Genomic DNA, 15427 nt, shown 5'->3' on the forward strand with positions numbered 1-15427 from the left:
TTGATGTGTGGCAGCTCTGCCCCGTTCATCGGGCGGCAGAGGCCAACTGTGAAGGTTCTAGAAGTTTAGTCCTGAAGAACTTCAGCTCCAGAAATCAGGAAATAAGAATAAAAAAGTTTCTCTTCATATTTATGACCTCACACCTCTCCTCCCTCGAGGTAATCGCCATTGTGGAGTATGAACCTTTCTTGACTTTTCTATCAATAAACAAACAAGTATGGGATTTGCTGTTTGCAATCATCAGGTCGTCTGAGGCATGCTGCCTCTAACTGGCTTTCCTCATTTACCCATGTAACCCCTCTTCCAAACTGGACATCCCCATCTCCCTTCTCCATTGCCCATGTGAACATACCCCTCAGTCACAGGGTGGCTGGCACACTGTCACCCATGAATGGAAATAGCTGTCTGTGCCTGCTCCCCTAATAGATGCCTACTGTATGCAAAGGGCACAGTGACAGATGGAGACACCTTTAGGAGGGAAGACTGTATGCTAAGGCCCACAGGCAGGAGGCTGAGCAAGGGACAGTGAGCTGAGAGGATGAACCAAACTTCCTCGGGGTATGGACTCCTGCGTGTCTGCCTTGATTTACTTTCCCGGTCTGATTCACTTTGAAATGCTGTGGCAGGTGGAGTGTTGCTAGCTTGGTGTGGCCTGAGCCTCTGTGCCCCCAGCAAACAGTGACTTAGGCCACCTTAGAATTATTTTATTGTTTAATTTTTTTTTTTGTGGTACCAGGTATTGAACTTAGGGCCTTTAACAGGTTAGGCAAATGCTCTACCCCTGACCAATATCCCTCTCTCTCCTTTTCATTTATTTATTTGTACTGGATTTAAAAAAAAATTAGTGTACATGCACTGTGTGGCACCCATGAGTCAGAGGTCAACTAACTAATGGGAATCTATTCTGTGTTCCTACCATGAGGGGCCTGGGTTTGAACTTGAGTCATAAGGCTTGACAGCACATGCATTTGTCCACCAAGTCATCGTGCTGGCTTCGAATTTGTTTTCTGAAACAGGGTCTCATGTAGCCTGAGCTTGCCGACTTGCTCTGGAGCTGGGGATAACCTCGTCTCTGTCTTTTGAGGGGTACACACTTGGCTCAGTCTTTATTTTAAAACAGGGTCTCACTAAGTTGCAATTCTCCCACGCCACCCAACCCCTTCATCCAAGTATCAGGATTTACCAGCCTGGACCACCAAGCCCAGACGATTTTATTTTTTGAGACAAGGTCCCATTCTGTAGCCCAGGCTGGCCTCACATCTGTGATCGCCCTGCCTCAGCCTCTCAAGGGCTGGGACCACAGGCTAGCCCCTCTGTGCTCATCCACTCATCTTGCATTAGTCACTTAGGGCTGGGAGGACCACAGGCTAGCCTCTCTGTGCTCATCCACTCATCTTGCACTGGTCACTTTGCGTGTTCACATACCTTGGAGGTGTTGGCTGCGGCTCCAACTAGTCTGTGAGTGAGCATCCCTTGGGGCTTTCCGGAGGCAGACAGAGTTCTAAGACAAGAGCAAATGCTTGTCCTTGGGGCAGAGGGAAGATGGGAGAGAGGCTGGCCAGGCATTTCCTAAAAGGCACATCGCCCACCAGTCCTCAGGGGGAACTCAGAGACCGGGGTCAGGCCCTCCTGTTCCGACTCCGGATTCTGCCTTGGATTCTGGGCCTCAGATGCCCTGTAAGGAGGGAGGAGACCACTGACAACCCCACGCAGCTTTGCTTGCCCAGGATCAGCAGATCCACTCGGAAGACCTTAGCGGGGCTTCAGGGGCTGCCAACCGGACAGGTGCGGGCAGCTGGGCCAGCTGCCTTCTGCGCACACCAAAAGCCAGCACCCCACTCCAGCTGCCCCATCCTCTGCCCTGAACCCAAGGATCCAGCCCGCTGCTGGCACAGAGCCTTGGCGTCACCACTCATCTCTGGTGCGTTTGCCCGGCTCTGTGACCCCACGATGGCTCCAGAGTCAACCAAACTGAGATACGTCTCCAGTTGCACTCACTGCTCCTCTGATTTCTGCTGTGACATGGTTGTTATTCAGTGAGTTCTTTTGATGAATTATTCGAAAGCCGCCCTCTTTGGACGGTAAGCACCAAGAAGGTAGCAGCTGTGGATGCATTGGTGAATTCGGAGCATCGTACTGTCGATGGGAATGCACAGTGAGCCGCATGGTGGCCGAGTATTCTAATAACCTTATGTTAAAACTAAAATGAGGGTGGACGTAGGATTTGTATCCTGTGGTAGGATACAAATATTGTTCTAGCATGTGCAAGGCCCCAGAACTGACAGACCAATGGATGATAGATGATTGATAGATAGTATAGATAGTATTGATAGATAGATAGATAGATAGATAGATAGATAGATAGATAGTAGATAGATGATAAAAGATAACTAATAGGTGATAGATAGAACATAGATAATAGATATATATATGGGAGACAGGCAGTGGTGGTGAACACCTTTAATCCCAGCATTTGGGAGGCAAAAGCAGGCAGACCTCTGTGAGTTCAAGGCCAGCCTGATCTACAGAGTGAGTTCCAGGACATCCAGGTCTGTCTCATAGAGAAATCCTATCTGGGGGGAAAAAAAGATATGTAGATGATAGATAAATAGGTGAATATATAGATGATAGATAGATAGATAGATAGATAGATAGATAGATAGATAGATGAGAATAGTTAAACTAATTTCAGTATGTATTTATTTTAGAATTGGGTGTGGTACATACAGCAGGAGAATCAGAAATTCACGATCCTCTTCAGTTACATATGAGTTCAAGGTCAGTCCGGGATATGTGAGACCCTGTCTCAAAAGGAACAAACATCCACCAAACCCTAAGACAGGCTGGGGAGAGGGTCCAGGGTTTAAGTGCACTCTATGTGAAGATCAGCTGAGGCAGTGTGTGGCTATAAACTTGGGCCGGGCTGGGGGTGGGGGGTGGAAAGATCTGGGTACTCCTGAACAGTGAGCTCCAGGTTCATGGACACCTTGTCTTAAAAACCAGGAAGAGGGCTAGAGAAATGGTTTGAAATTAAGAGCACTTTTTACTCCTTCAGAGGACCCAAGTTCGGTTCCCGGCACCCATGGCAGGTGGCACACAGCTCTCTATAACTCCAGTTCCGAGGAGCTCTGTCCAGGGGATCCGACGCCTCTGGCCTCTGTGGGCACCTGTACTCATGTGCACAGACCCACAGGCAGACACATATACTTACACATAACCAAAATTAATAACAATAAATAATTTTTAAAATTATATAAAGACGGGAGAGAGCCAGAGAGGAAGAAACCTAATGCCCACCCCACCTCCACATTTACATACATGTTGTGTTCACCTACACACACACACACACTTTTTTTTAAAAGTGATTTTATTTAACCCAACATATTAGGAGTATTATCAACTCTGTGTGTAAATAATATCAGACCATTAATGTGATGGTTTATACTCTTTTTGTTTGCACTGACTTCAAAAATCCAGTCTGAGTGCTAAATATTCCCTGGGAATACCAGATGCAATTCAGAGTTCATGAACTTTAAGGGGAGAATAGGTTCACTCAGTCAGGCTGTTTAAAACACATATAGAAGTTTTTCCAAGCCAAGGTGTCTGGTGATACACACACACCTACAATCCCACCTGGGATTGGTGGGACAGAGTCAGGAGGATGGAGAGTTTGAGACCAGCCTGTGCTGTAAGAGACCCTAATTTTAAAGAAGTCTCCTACAGTTGGATGAATAGTTTTTTCACTTTTAGTTTAATGAACAAGCCTTGAGGTGGATTAAGCTAGAGGCTGCTGCACTGTACAGCAAAATGTAACGTGTATCTGTGGAGCAGATGGGACAGGAAGCTCTGGCTTCACTCATCACCAGTTACTAGATTGGAGCCCTGAGGGGGCGGGAGGTTGACACTCACAAGCCCCGTGACACCCCTCCCTTTTAAGGTGGGGCCCTCGCCTCTCATCTTAAGGATGGCAGGGCTTAGTGAGTCATTTCTAAGGAAGGGATGTGGCTGAGGCACAGTGAGACTTCCAGTCCTGGGTCCCTCAGTGCACCATGGCCTCCTGCCAGGTCTTCTGGGTCATTCATAGTTGAGAAGCCCACAGCCACAGGACAGGCACAAGCAGCCCATCCCAGAGAAGTTCTGGGTGGAGAGGAACCAGCCAGCAGCCCCAGCAGCGAACCCATGAGAGGATGGATGGTTTTTATTTTTATTTTTTGTCTGTTTGTCTGTTTGTCAATTTGACACAGCTAGAGTTATCTAAGAAGAGGAACTTCAACTGAGAAAAATGCCTCCATCAGATTACTTGTAGGCATGTCTGTAGGGTATTTCTTTCTTTTATCTTTCTTTCTTTCTTTTTTTTTTTTTTTTTTTCCGAGACAGGGTTTCTCTGTGTAGCTTTGCACCTTTCCTGGAACTCACTCTGTAGCCCAGGCTGGCCTTGAACTCACAGAGATCCACCTGCCTCTGCCTCCATTGCTGGGATTAAAGGTGTGTGCCACCACTGCCCCTTTAAATACCGCTGTAGGGTATTTCTTAATTAGTGATTGATGGGGGAGGGCCCAGACCATTGTGGGTGGTGCCACCTCTGGCCTGGTGGTCCTGGGTTCTATGAGAAAGCAGGCTGAGCAAGCCATGGGGAGCAAGCCAGTAAACAGCACTCTTCCATGGCCTCTGCATCAGCTCCTGCCTCCAGGTTCCTGCCCCCAGGTTCCTGCCCTGCCTTGGCTTCCATTAGTGATGGATTATGACCTGAGAATTGTAAGCTGGAATAAACCCTTTCCTCCCCAAGTTGCTTTTGGTCATGGTGTTTATCACAGTAGCAGAAACTAAGAGTCAGAGCCCGGCCCCACGAAGGCTTCCCACCACAGCCATTCCAGGTCACCTCTAGCCTGTGACTTCTTCAGACATCTGTGTGTAACCGGACTTTCTTTGGACCACCGGCTCCTGAATAATGGAGACTTTTTATTATGAAAGCTTGGCCTTAGCTTAGGCTTATTCCCAACTAACTCTTAAAACTTAAATTAACCCATTGTATATTAATCTACGTTCTGCCACACGGCTCGTTACCTCTTCTCTGGTGCCATACATCTGACTTCCTCCTTATCTGGCTGGTGATTCCTCTGGCCTCAGATTCTTTCCCAGAGTTCCTATCTCTGCCTGGAAGTCCCGCCTATCCTCTCCTGCCTATCTATTGGCTGTTCAGCTCTTCATTAAACCAATCAGAAGGTGCTTTAGGCAGGTGAGGGGGCACAGAGACACATCTTACAAAAAGTTTATCCTGGTCTCTGAGCTTAGGACCACCATCTCTCTTGACCCCAAATGTAGGGGTTCCTAAGGCTTCAAGCTGCTAAACAGCCAGGGAATATGTTGGGTAGCTGTAGATGACTGACACAAGCCAGACCCTGGCTGGTTTCACCCTAAAATGGGGACTAAAGGGCCTTGTGAGGCTGAGAAGACAATTGGTGGAGAACATTTAGCCAGCCTCAGTCAAATGGCGTATGTTCAGCCACTATCATTGTCGTTCGGCATTCCCTCTCCCTTCCCTCTCCCTTCCCCTCCTCCCCCTCCTCCTCTTCCTCTTCTTCCTGCTCAGGGTAAAATACCCAGGGGCATGGAAGGGAGTCTGTCATCTCCAGGCAGCCATAGCCAGAGCTTTCAGACAGTGGAAGATCCTCGGGGACCCACCCCAGCCCACTATCCTGTTGGCTCCCTCACAGGCAACTGTGAGCTGAGCCTTTCCAGAACGTTCTCCATCAACTATCCCAGCCACTCTCAAGCTTGATGTTGAACTCCTATGACTCTCCCATGAGAGGATTCTCTTGCACACGGCTGTCTGTTTCCTGGGTTCTTTATAGACTTGCCCTCACAGAGAGGGGCCCCAAGGCTCCTCCAGACCCCTGTGATGGCCTGCACCCACCACATGCCTACACTTGCATTTCTGGCTCTCAGTTTGGGGATGGTCACATGATGGACGGCCCCCCGCTGTGGTCAAGGCATCCTGGCAAAAAAAAAAAAAAAGCTTCAAGAACAAAGTAGTCTGGCCTCAGTACAATGCATCTGGCACACTATATTAGTAGCCATGGGCCTCCGTTTTCCTTATCTGTCAATTGGGTCACAACACTTGCACTGTACTGTGAATAGTCACGGGCATCCCACAAGGGGGTTCCTAGAGAAACCCTTGATGCTCCGAAGTGTCATGGCAACATCTCTGTGACCCCGGGCACTGTGGTGTGTGTGTCTGTGCCTATCTGAAAGAGTGCTTTAATGCAGGACGGTCAAGCAGGGCTGACTATTCAGAGTCACGGAGACCCCGGACATAGACCTCTCCGAAACACCAGAGCAAGGATGCAACTGAGTTGAGTTACAAACCAAAAAACCAATCCCTCGCCGGAGCTTGTGTCCCGGGTCCTGGGACATAATATTTCTCCGTCCTTTTCTTTTCTTTCCTTTTTTTTTTTTTTTTTTTTAATGGCTTGGGGGTTTCAGCACTGTTTTGCTCAGCCACGCGGGGAAATGTTTAATGAATCCTGTGAATATTCATTAATGCTTTCTGATGGGGGAGGCCCTGCTGCCGTCCAGCGGGTCTCGGAGCACCCGGGGTGGGGAGAGCAGCTCACCGCCTGATTGGTGCAATTTGTTTGCCATTCTGGCTGCCCTATTTTCTAAGACCTCAGGGGGCTGGCGGGGCCAAGCGGGGAGGCAGAACTATTTCTCTGCTTGGTCCCCCTTGGCTCGGAGAGGAGTTCTAGAAAGCTGAGCTGTGAAGCAGAAGATGCAGAAGCTGCATCCCCACACCCATGCACCGCAGTAGACTCCTGAGCCTGCATCTTGCACCCCACACCCGTGCTCCCCAGAAGGCTCCTGATCCTGCATCCCGCATCTGTGCTCTGCAGTAGGCTCCTGATCCTGCATCCCACATCTGTGCTCTGCAGTAGGCTCCTGATCCTGCATCCAGAATCTGTGCTCCCCAGCAGGCTCCTGATCCTGCATCCCGCATCTGTGCTATGCAGTAGGCTCCTGATCCTGCATCCCACATCTGTGCTCTGCAGTAGGCTCCTCGGAAACACCATCACACACAGACTGACACACAGGGGCACCCATGGCAGGCCTGAGACAGGTGAAAACTGAGACAATGACCTACCAACAAGAGAATGAACAGTTGAGAATATTCACGCTAACAAATCTCTATGCAGTAAAGCATGTGAATGACCAGGCATGTGGAATTAAAATGTTTGGTTTTTTTTTTTTCAGTTGAGATAAAAATCATGTCATAACTCACGCTCTAATATGCATGTGTAAGTAACGGTTTTTGATATATCCACAAGATTCCATAGTCACCCTTGTGATCTAATTCTCAAATATTCTGTTGTTCTCACTCCCTTCTGTCTACACCACAGCTCGGCAGAACCCTAATCTACTTTCTGTGTATTCAGAACATCTGCTGTGAATAGAGACGTTGATGCTCCTTCTGCTTGGCACAACTTCACAATGCGTTCACTTACTTGTTTGTTTATTTTTGGTTTTTCCAGACAGGGTTTCTCTGCGCAGCCCTGGCTGTCCTGGAACTCGCTCTGTAGACCAGGCTGGCCTCGAACTCACAGAGATCAAATTCAGCCTGCCTCTGCCTCCCGAGTGCTGTGATTAAAGGCATGTGCATTACCGTCGCCACCACTACTCTGCTCTTAAGAGCCATTTATGTCAGAGCATTATTAATTTGTTCTAGTCCATGGCCAAATAATATTCCACATTTTATGTATCCACTCATCTATTAATAGGCACTTAGATTTTTTTCCCCCATGTTTTGACCAGAAATATAAAACATGGTGGCTTTGAAGAGGCCTAACTCAACATTAGTGCAGCCATGACAGGCTACAGACTAACAATACTGGGAACTAGGCCTCACCTTTACAATAACAATGAGAAGCCACAAATTGTACCCTACGGAGGACCAATCAGAATTGAGACAAACAAGTACTAGATGCTCCAGAACATTAAGGATAGCTCACATCACTTGTATATCGGTTGCCAGTTTCCTTGCAGCAATGCCAGTACCAATGCCTGTTTGACAAGACTTCTGTTACCTCACTCCTGCCCCATCAGGAGTTCAACCCTCACCTGAATCCAGAATTCCCCTACCTCCCCCCCATCCTTTACTCCTTAAAAACTCTGCCATAACTGAGCTCAATGCTCTCCCTGATCCAACTGCTGGGTCAGAACGGACAGACAGAGAGCCCAAGCTTGAGCTTGCAATAAAGGCTCTTTGCTTTTGCGTACAAACTCAGACTCCTGGTGGTCTCTTTGGGGGAGGGGGGCTCATGATGTCGGCATAACACTAGCTCCATCTATCTAGCTTTGGTAACTGCAGCCCTGGCTGCATGTGGACCCTGAGCCGCAACCTTGAGCTGAGCAGCTTGGCTCCTGCAGGACTGATTCCCAGAGACACATTTGCTGTGAGGAGCTGCTCAGCTTGGTAGCAACTTGCTACACAGTAATACATCACTTAAATGGGAGGTGATTTGCCATCTCATATGACAAGCTCCTTCTGGGAGGAGATTCCTGGATAGTTAACATCTTCAGAAACCTGTTTCTTCCTTTCTCCCTATGCTGCCTGCTGAGTGTGTTGGTTTTTGTCTTTCCCTTCATGACTGCAAAGTGGCTGCCACGGCTCCAGCCACCACATCCCCATACAGCCACACGGACAGGAAAAGGAAAAACACCTTTCCCATAAGCCTCCTAGTAGACTCTCCCATATATCCCATTGGTGCAGGTGTGTCCCAAATACGCCACCCACACCAGCCACTCCCTACGGAAAGAGAGTACTGATTGACTTGAACTACTGACACACACCTCAGAGACTATGAAGGTATGACACGGAGTTCCCTTGCAAGAGAATCTGCTGTGATGAGGGTGGATCTTGGGTCTAGAACCACCTCTTCTGCCCAGTGTGGGCTGTAACTCCCTGTTGTGGAATATTATTTTAACTATGGAAAGGTGCGTTACATTTGTTTCTGCTGCCTTTGTTAACCATGAAAAGATGTGTTACATTTGTTTCTGCTGCCTTTGCTAAAGATCCAAAGATGTGTTACATTTGTTTCTGTTTCGGAATATTACTTTATGTGAAGATGTGTTACATTTGTTTCTGCTGCCTTTGTTAAGGATGCAAAGATGTGTTACATTTGTTTCTGTTTCAGAATATTACTTTAACTAGGTGAAGGTGCGTTACATTTGTTTCCGCTGCCTTTGTTAACGATGTAAAGATGTGTTACATTTGTTTGGGCTGCATTTGCTTAATTATGTAAAGATGTGTTGCTGTTTCACCTTGTCTGCTTAAGGCACCTGATGGATCTAATAAAAAAAAAAAAACTGAATGGTCAATAGTTAGAAGAGAAATAGGCAGGGCTGGCAGGCAGAGAGAATAAATAGGAGGAGAAATCTAGGCAAAAGGGAAGATGAACAGGATGAGGGAGAAAAAGAGGGACATGCCCGGGGCCAGAAACCAGGCAGGCATCAGTCAGACAAGCAAAATATACAGAGAGAGAGAGAGAGAGAGAGAGAGAGAGAGAGAGAGAGAGAGAGAGAGAGAGAGAGAGAGAGAGAGAGAAAGGTAAAAAGCCTGAAGGTAAAATGTAGATAAAGAGGTACAGATTAAAATAAGAACAAACGTAAGGCTGAGCATTTGTAACTAATAAGTCTCCATGTTGTAATTTGGGAGCTGGTTGGTGGCTCAAAAGAAAAAGCCTGCTACAACTTCCTGTATTAACCATGGTTCTAGAGAAATGGAGGGGACAGGATAAGTATATAGAGGGGGCTGGATTTACTAGACTGGCTTGCACAACATGGTCCGGGTAGCCCAACAATGGCTGTCTCACAAAGCTAGGTGTTCCAGCAGTCCCTGTGACCCTGGGTGAGTCATTTACTCCCTGAGCCTCAGTTTCCCCACCTCTTAAGTGGAGCGTAAATAACATCTACCCTGGAACACAGTGTGTTGTTGGCTTTGGCTTTTGCGAGATTTTAATGACAAGAAAAGCCATTTAAAGCCAGGCTCACACCTATGACTCCAGCAGACTCTTAATTGATTGCCACCGGATGCCTGCCTGGTTGACATTTATCTCTGATCTCTGTCTTTACAGAAATCATAAATCTGGCCTGATTATCACCTCGTGCACGATTCTTCCCGAGGAGTCTCAGTCTCTCTCTTTTATCTACCCTCTAAAATATGATCCAATTTACAAATCTTTGACTTACAGCTCGGCTGGAAGCCCAGCTGGTGTGTAAAATGCTGTGCCAGTGTATCCGGGCTGCACCTCCGTGAGCCCCAGGAGGGCCGGGATCTTCCCAACAGCCAAGGGTCCTGTCGGTGAGTCAGTCAAGACTGGGTGCAGTTAGGAGTCATGTCTCCTGTCTAATTTCCAACCCCTGGGAGGGAGGAGAGCCACCAGAATAGTGAGTCGCCGACACCCCCTTCACCATCACCTTCCCCCACCCCCACCCCCACCCCAGTGTGGATGGCTTATCAACAATGCTCTCCTGGAATTCCCTCAAGACACAGATCAGTGAACTTCACCCTCTGTTTCCTCAACTGCAAAGTGTGTGTGTGTGTGGTGGTGGGAGGGGGGCGGGGGGCGGGGGGCGGGGATCCTTTGCTAAATGGTACCCATGCCTTGTACAATTCATGACCCTGGAACCGGGGGAAGTACCTGGCTCCTGTTTGTAGACTCTGAGATAATGTGTCTGTCTGTGTCACTCACTGAGAACTCTGAGCGGTTCTTGGGTGACCAATGGAAACAGGGGTGGGGGGTGGGGGGTGGGGTGGGCGTGAGGATGTGACTCAGCCAGTAAAGTGCTTTCCTTGGTAGGCGAGGATCTGAGTTTAACCCCAGGAACCAAAGTTTAAAAGGCTGGATGTGGTGCCTGCAACCCCAATTTTAGGGAAGTAGAGGCAGGTGGACCCCGAGGCTCCCTGGTAACCAGTCTAGCTCAACTGATGAGTTCCAGGACAATGAGAGAAAGATGCTGTCCCTCTCTCTTTTCTTTTCTTTTTTTTTCCTGGAGCTGAAGACCGAACCCAGGGCCTTGCGCTTGCTAGGCAAGCGCTCTACCACTGAGCGAAATCCCCAACCCCAAGATGCTGTCTCAAAGGAGGTGGGTGGTGTTCCTGAGAGTGACATCTAAGGTTGTCCTCAGGTGGCAGTATGTGCTCGCACACACGTGTGATGGAGGACTCACCCACTGTCCTTCCTGTAGGCTCTTTAAATCGGGCAACAGACTTCATCACCCAAGCTGCACCTTTTTATACTGTCTTAAACTTACAAGACAGCGTATGCACCTTATACCGCATCTTCTGTACACATGCTTAACTATTTTACAGTCATTAAGAATTCTTGTTACATTTATTTATTTCGGAAGGAGGGCATGCCGTGACTGACAGTGGTCAGAGGCCAAAGGGTGGCCAAAGGTCAGAGGCCTCCTCCTACAGTGTGGATCCAGGATCAGACACATACCATCAGGCTTGGTGGCAAGCACCCTTTACCCACCTCGCCACCTCACCAGGTCCTTAGCTCTTTTATATTCTAGTGTTACTTGTAATCAAAACACTCAATGAAACGCAACCAGGAATGAATCAAAGAATCAAAAGCAATTAAAACAGGAAACACGCCGAGGGAAATGAAATTACAGTCCCTATAAAAACCTTGTACCATTATCCTAGAAGTCAAAAGACACGTAAGCTCAAATGCCCAGGAACGGAGAAACTAAACAACACAGAGCCAAACGATGGAATATTACTTGGTCACAACAAAGAATAAAGTACTGCTGCCTGTTGCCATGTGGATGAACCCAGAGGAGATTGTGCAAGCAAGAGAGACTGGTCAAAATAGACTGTATATCATGTGATTCCATCTTCACGGTGTGTGTGTGTGTGTGTGTGTGTGTGTGTGTGTGTGTGTGTGTGTGTGTGTGTGTGATATGTATGCATGTGTCTGCTTGAGTTTCGTTTGTTTTTGTTTTTGTTTTTTTTTTTTTAGACAGGGTCTCACTATTTGCCCTGGCTGTCCTGGAACTCACTACACAGACCAGGCTGGCCTCCAACTCAAAGATCCACCTGTCTCTGCCTTCTGAGTGCTGGTATCAAAGGTATGTGCTACCACACCCTGCCATTGCTTGGGTTAAAAAATTATTATATTCATTCATTCATTCATTTTACCAGGGGGAGAGGGGGAGGCAGGGTTTGCACTCAGATGTGTCAGAAAGCACATGAGGGACAATTTGTATGAGTCGATTGTCAGGCTTGGTAGCAACCTCCTTTTCCTTCCAAATCATCTCGCAGGCCTTGGGTTTTTGTTTGTTTGAGATAGGGCCTCCCGTAGTCCAGGCTAGCCTCTACTTTAACAAGTAAGCAAGGATGATCTTGAACTCCTGAACCGTGCCTTGACTTTCTCTCTCCTGCATGATGCTGTTCACCTGTGCACACCACAAGGGGAGCCCTGTGGCTCCTCTAATCAGGTTGCTATTCTCATTAGGTCCGATGCGGCTTCCTTCCTCCTTCCTGGGAGAGACACCATGTCAACCCATCAGCTGCTAACTGCCTCGACATCTCCTTCGCCTTGGCTCCTATTTGGCTCCGTCCCTACCCACACATCTCCCTTGGGCCATCAGGGCATCTCCTCACTTTCCCCAAGATCCTGCTGAGCTAGAGTGCTGGGCTGAATACTAGCCTGTTCCTGCTTAGAACCCTCCCCACCCCCACCCCTCGCCGCCACCCCCGTTCCAGGCTGGCTCCAAGCTGCAACCCCAGCCTTGACCCTCTGAGCTACACACCACTCTGCAAATCACCTCAAATGAGGGTGAATTCACCTTGTCTTACAGGCTGGGTGATGGTCAAAGGAGACGGACCATGAAACACAGTCCCCCTAACCAGTGCGAGGCTGGATGTTAGGTTTATGCTACCCTATTCCTGCTTTCTCTGCTGGCCAGAAGGTTCCTGTTTGTTCATTAAGATATACTCTGTATGACTGGGAGGCGTGGGTAAAGTGTCTGTTGTGCTACCCTGAGTTGAGGACCTGAGTTCTAATCCTAGCACTTGTGTAAAAAGCCGGGTGTGCTCGTGAACAATTATGACCCCCAGCAGTAGGGGAGTAGAGATTGGTGGACCTGAGATGGCTGGTCATGCAGTCCAGCCAATTGGCGAGGTCCATAGCAAATTCCAGTGAGGCCCTGTCTCAAAATGTAAGGTGGAGAGCAGTGGAGAAAGATAAGAAGTCACGCTTGTATTCTTGCCCATACATGCGTGTGCGCTCGAGCGCACACACATACAACATAAGCAAATACACGCACACAAATATAAACACACAGACACACACACATAGACACACATATACAGGCACCTCCATGTGATCTTGTGTGGACAGCATAAGAATCCCAAGGGCATGGGCCATGAATCAGTCACTGGAGACCTCTCTTAGCCACCAGATTAGCAGGTTTGTCTGGGGCCCACTGATAGAGAACTTTGCCTTCAGCCCAGTGAAATGCTTAGTGCCCACTGCATAGACTAACTATTTGAGTTGGATCTCAGGACCCACATGTTGGAAGGAGAGCACACACACACACACACACACACACACACACACACACACAAACCATACACACACACATACCACATACATACCACATCACACACACACCATACACACACACACCACATAGACATACCATACACACACACCACATACACACATACACACACACATACACACACACACACACACACACACACACACACACACACACACACACACTTTAAAAAAAGATAAATCCAGGTATGCTGGCACAGCCTTTAAACCTAGCACTTGGAGTCTGAGGCCAACCTGGTCTCCATAGCAAATTCCAGGCCAACTGGCCTACCTAGAGAGACCCTGTCTCAAGAAGCAAGCAAACAAGCCCTTCTTTCAGCCTAATTATTTTATTTAGTCTTTTGAGACTGTGATATAATTACATCATTTCTCCCTTCCCTTCCTTTCCTCCAAACCCTCCAATATACCATACCGCTCTCTCTCTTTCAAATTCATGACGTCTTTTTTCTTTAATTGTTGACAAATAAATATTTATTGTGTGTGTGTGTGTGTGTGTGTGTGTGTGTGTGTGTGTGTATTCCTAAACACAACCTCAGCCTAATTCTTAGGCAATATATATAATATGAGTAAAATCAGAACTGACCTGCTTAAAGCAATAGGTAAGAGCTGAGGATCTCAGTAAATAGTCCGGGTTGGGCTTTGCTGGACTCCTTCCTCTTTGGACTGCAGCAAGGCTGGACTACATTTCCCAGCGGCCTTTGCAGGTATGTGGCCACATGACCCACCTCTATCCAATGAATGTGCATAGAAGTGATAGCCGGTGGGACATTTCCAGGCCTGGCTCATAAAACCCTCTTCCCTATGCAGGCTAGTGCAGAATGGGTGGAGGCTGAGAGGTGGGCACGGCCATGAGCTGGGAGGCTGGATCCACTGAAAGCTATCAAGCAAGCAGGGCCACCCATTTGGGATTTTGCCCAGTGTGGGATAAATAAGTATCTGTGGTATTGGGTCACAGATACTTGAAAGTCCATTTGTCACAGCAGCTGGCATTGGCTTACCTAATAGTCTCCCTGCTGTTTGCCCCAGGGTACCTTCATGGATTCCGGGCCTTCCAAGGAGCCCGGTGGGAACCCAGCAGGTGCGATGGGTGATCTGCATTCAGGACCTCATGGCTCCATAAGGAAGGAGGGAGGGTGTTCCTGCTCTCCAGAGCGGCTTTAGCGAGCTAATGTATGTGGACGCTCCTGGGGCTTGGCAAAATGTATTTCAGACGTGAGTTATATTTAGTGATGAACAGCATTTCTGCATGCTGCTGCCACGCTGTCTGCAACCAAGCCTGTCTCCAGTGGCCGTTCTGCAGGAATCAGAGAAGCATGGAGGCAGGAAATCTGAAAACTCCAGCCCTCACTACCTTCTCCAGGCAGGGTTGGGAGTCGGTCCCCAGGGCCACTGACCCAGAGCAGAATGGATATGCCTGCTGCCTGGCTATTTAAAAACAAACAAAAACAAACAGGAAATAGAACACCTGCTCCCCCTTCCCAAGAACTGGGCTGGTGCATCCTTCCCTGCTTTTTTATTTAATTTAATTTTATTTTTTAGGTTTTTCGAGACAGGTTTGCAATGTGTAGTTTTGGTGCCTGTCCTGGATCTCACTCTGTAGACCAGGCTGGCCTTGAACTCACAGAGATCTGCCTGGCTCTGTCTCTCGAGTGCTGGGATTAAAAGTGTGTGCCACCACCTCCCTTCCCTGCTTTCTATTCCTTTTCGATTTAAAAAAAAAAAAAAATCAGCTGAGAAATATCTGCTCTCTCTAAACTGGAAAATGGGAGTTGTTCGGTTTATTTTGTTGTTGTTTGTGTGTT

The 15427-nt window shown here is 48.0% G+C and overlaps 1 long non-coding RNA gene across 1 annotated transcript in view; it reads right to left on the minus strand.

Moving 5' to 3' along the window:
• The window catches only part of LOC128120936 (uncharacterized), a 29649-nt gene extending 15207 nt beyond the window's left edge, over positions 1-14442 (minus strand). The window contains exon 1 of the long non-coding RNA XR_008222015.1: positions 14209-14442. This is a non-coding gene — a long non-coding RNA (uncharacterized LOC128120936). The remainder of the gene's footprint in view (positions 1-14208) is intronic.
• Between the last annotated feature and the right edge of the window lie 985 nt (positions 14443-15427).

The sequence above is a fragment of the Peromyscus californicus genome, unplaced genomic scaffold, assembly GCF_007827085.1.
Source record: "Peromyscus californicus insignis strain IS unplaced genomic scaffold, ASM782708v3 Scaffold_2__1_contigs__length_46816999, whole genome shotgun sequence".
NCBI classification, from domain to species: domain Eukaryota; kingdom Metazoa; phylum Chordata; class Mammalia; order Rodentia; family Cricetidae; genus Peromyscus; species Peromyscus californicus.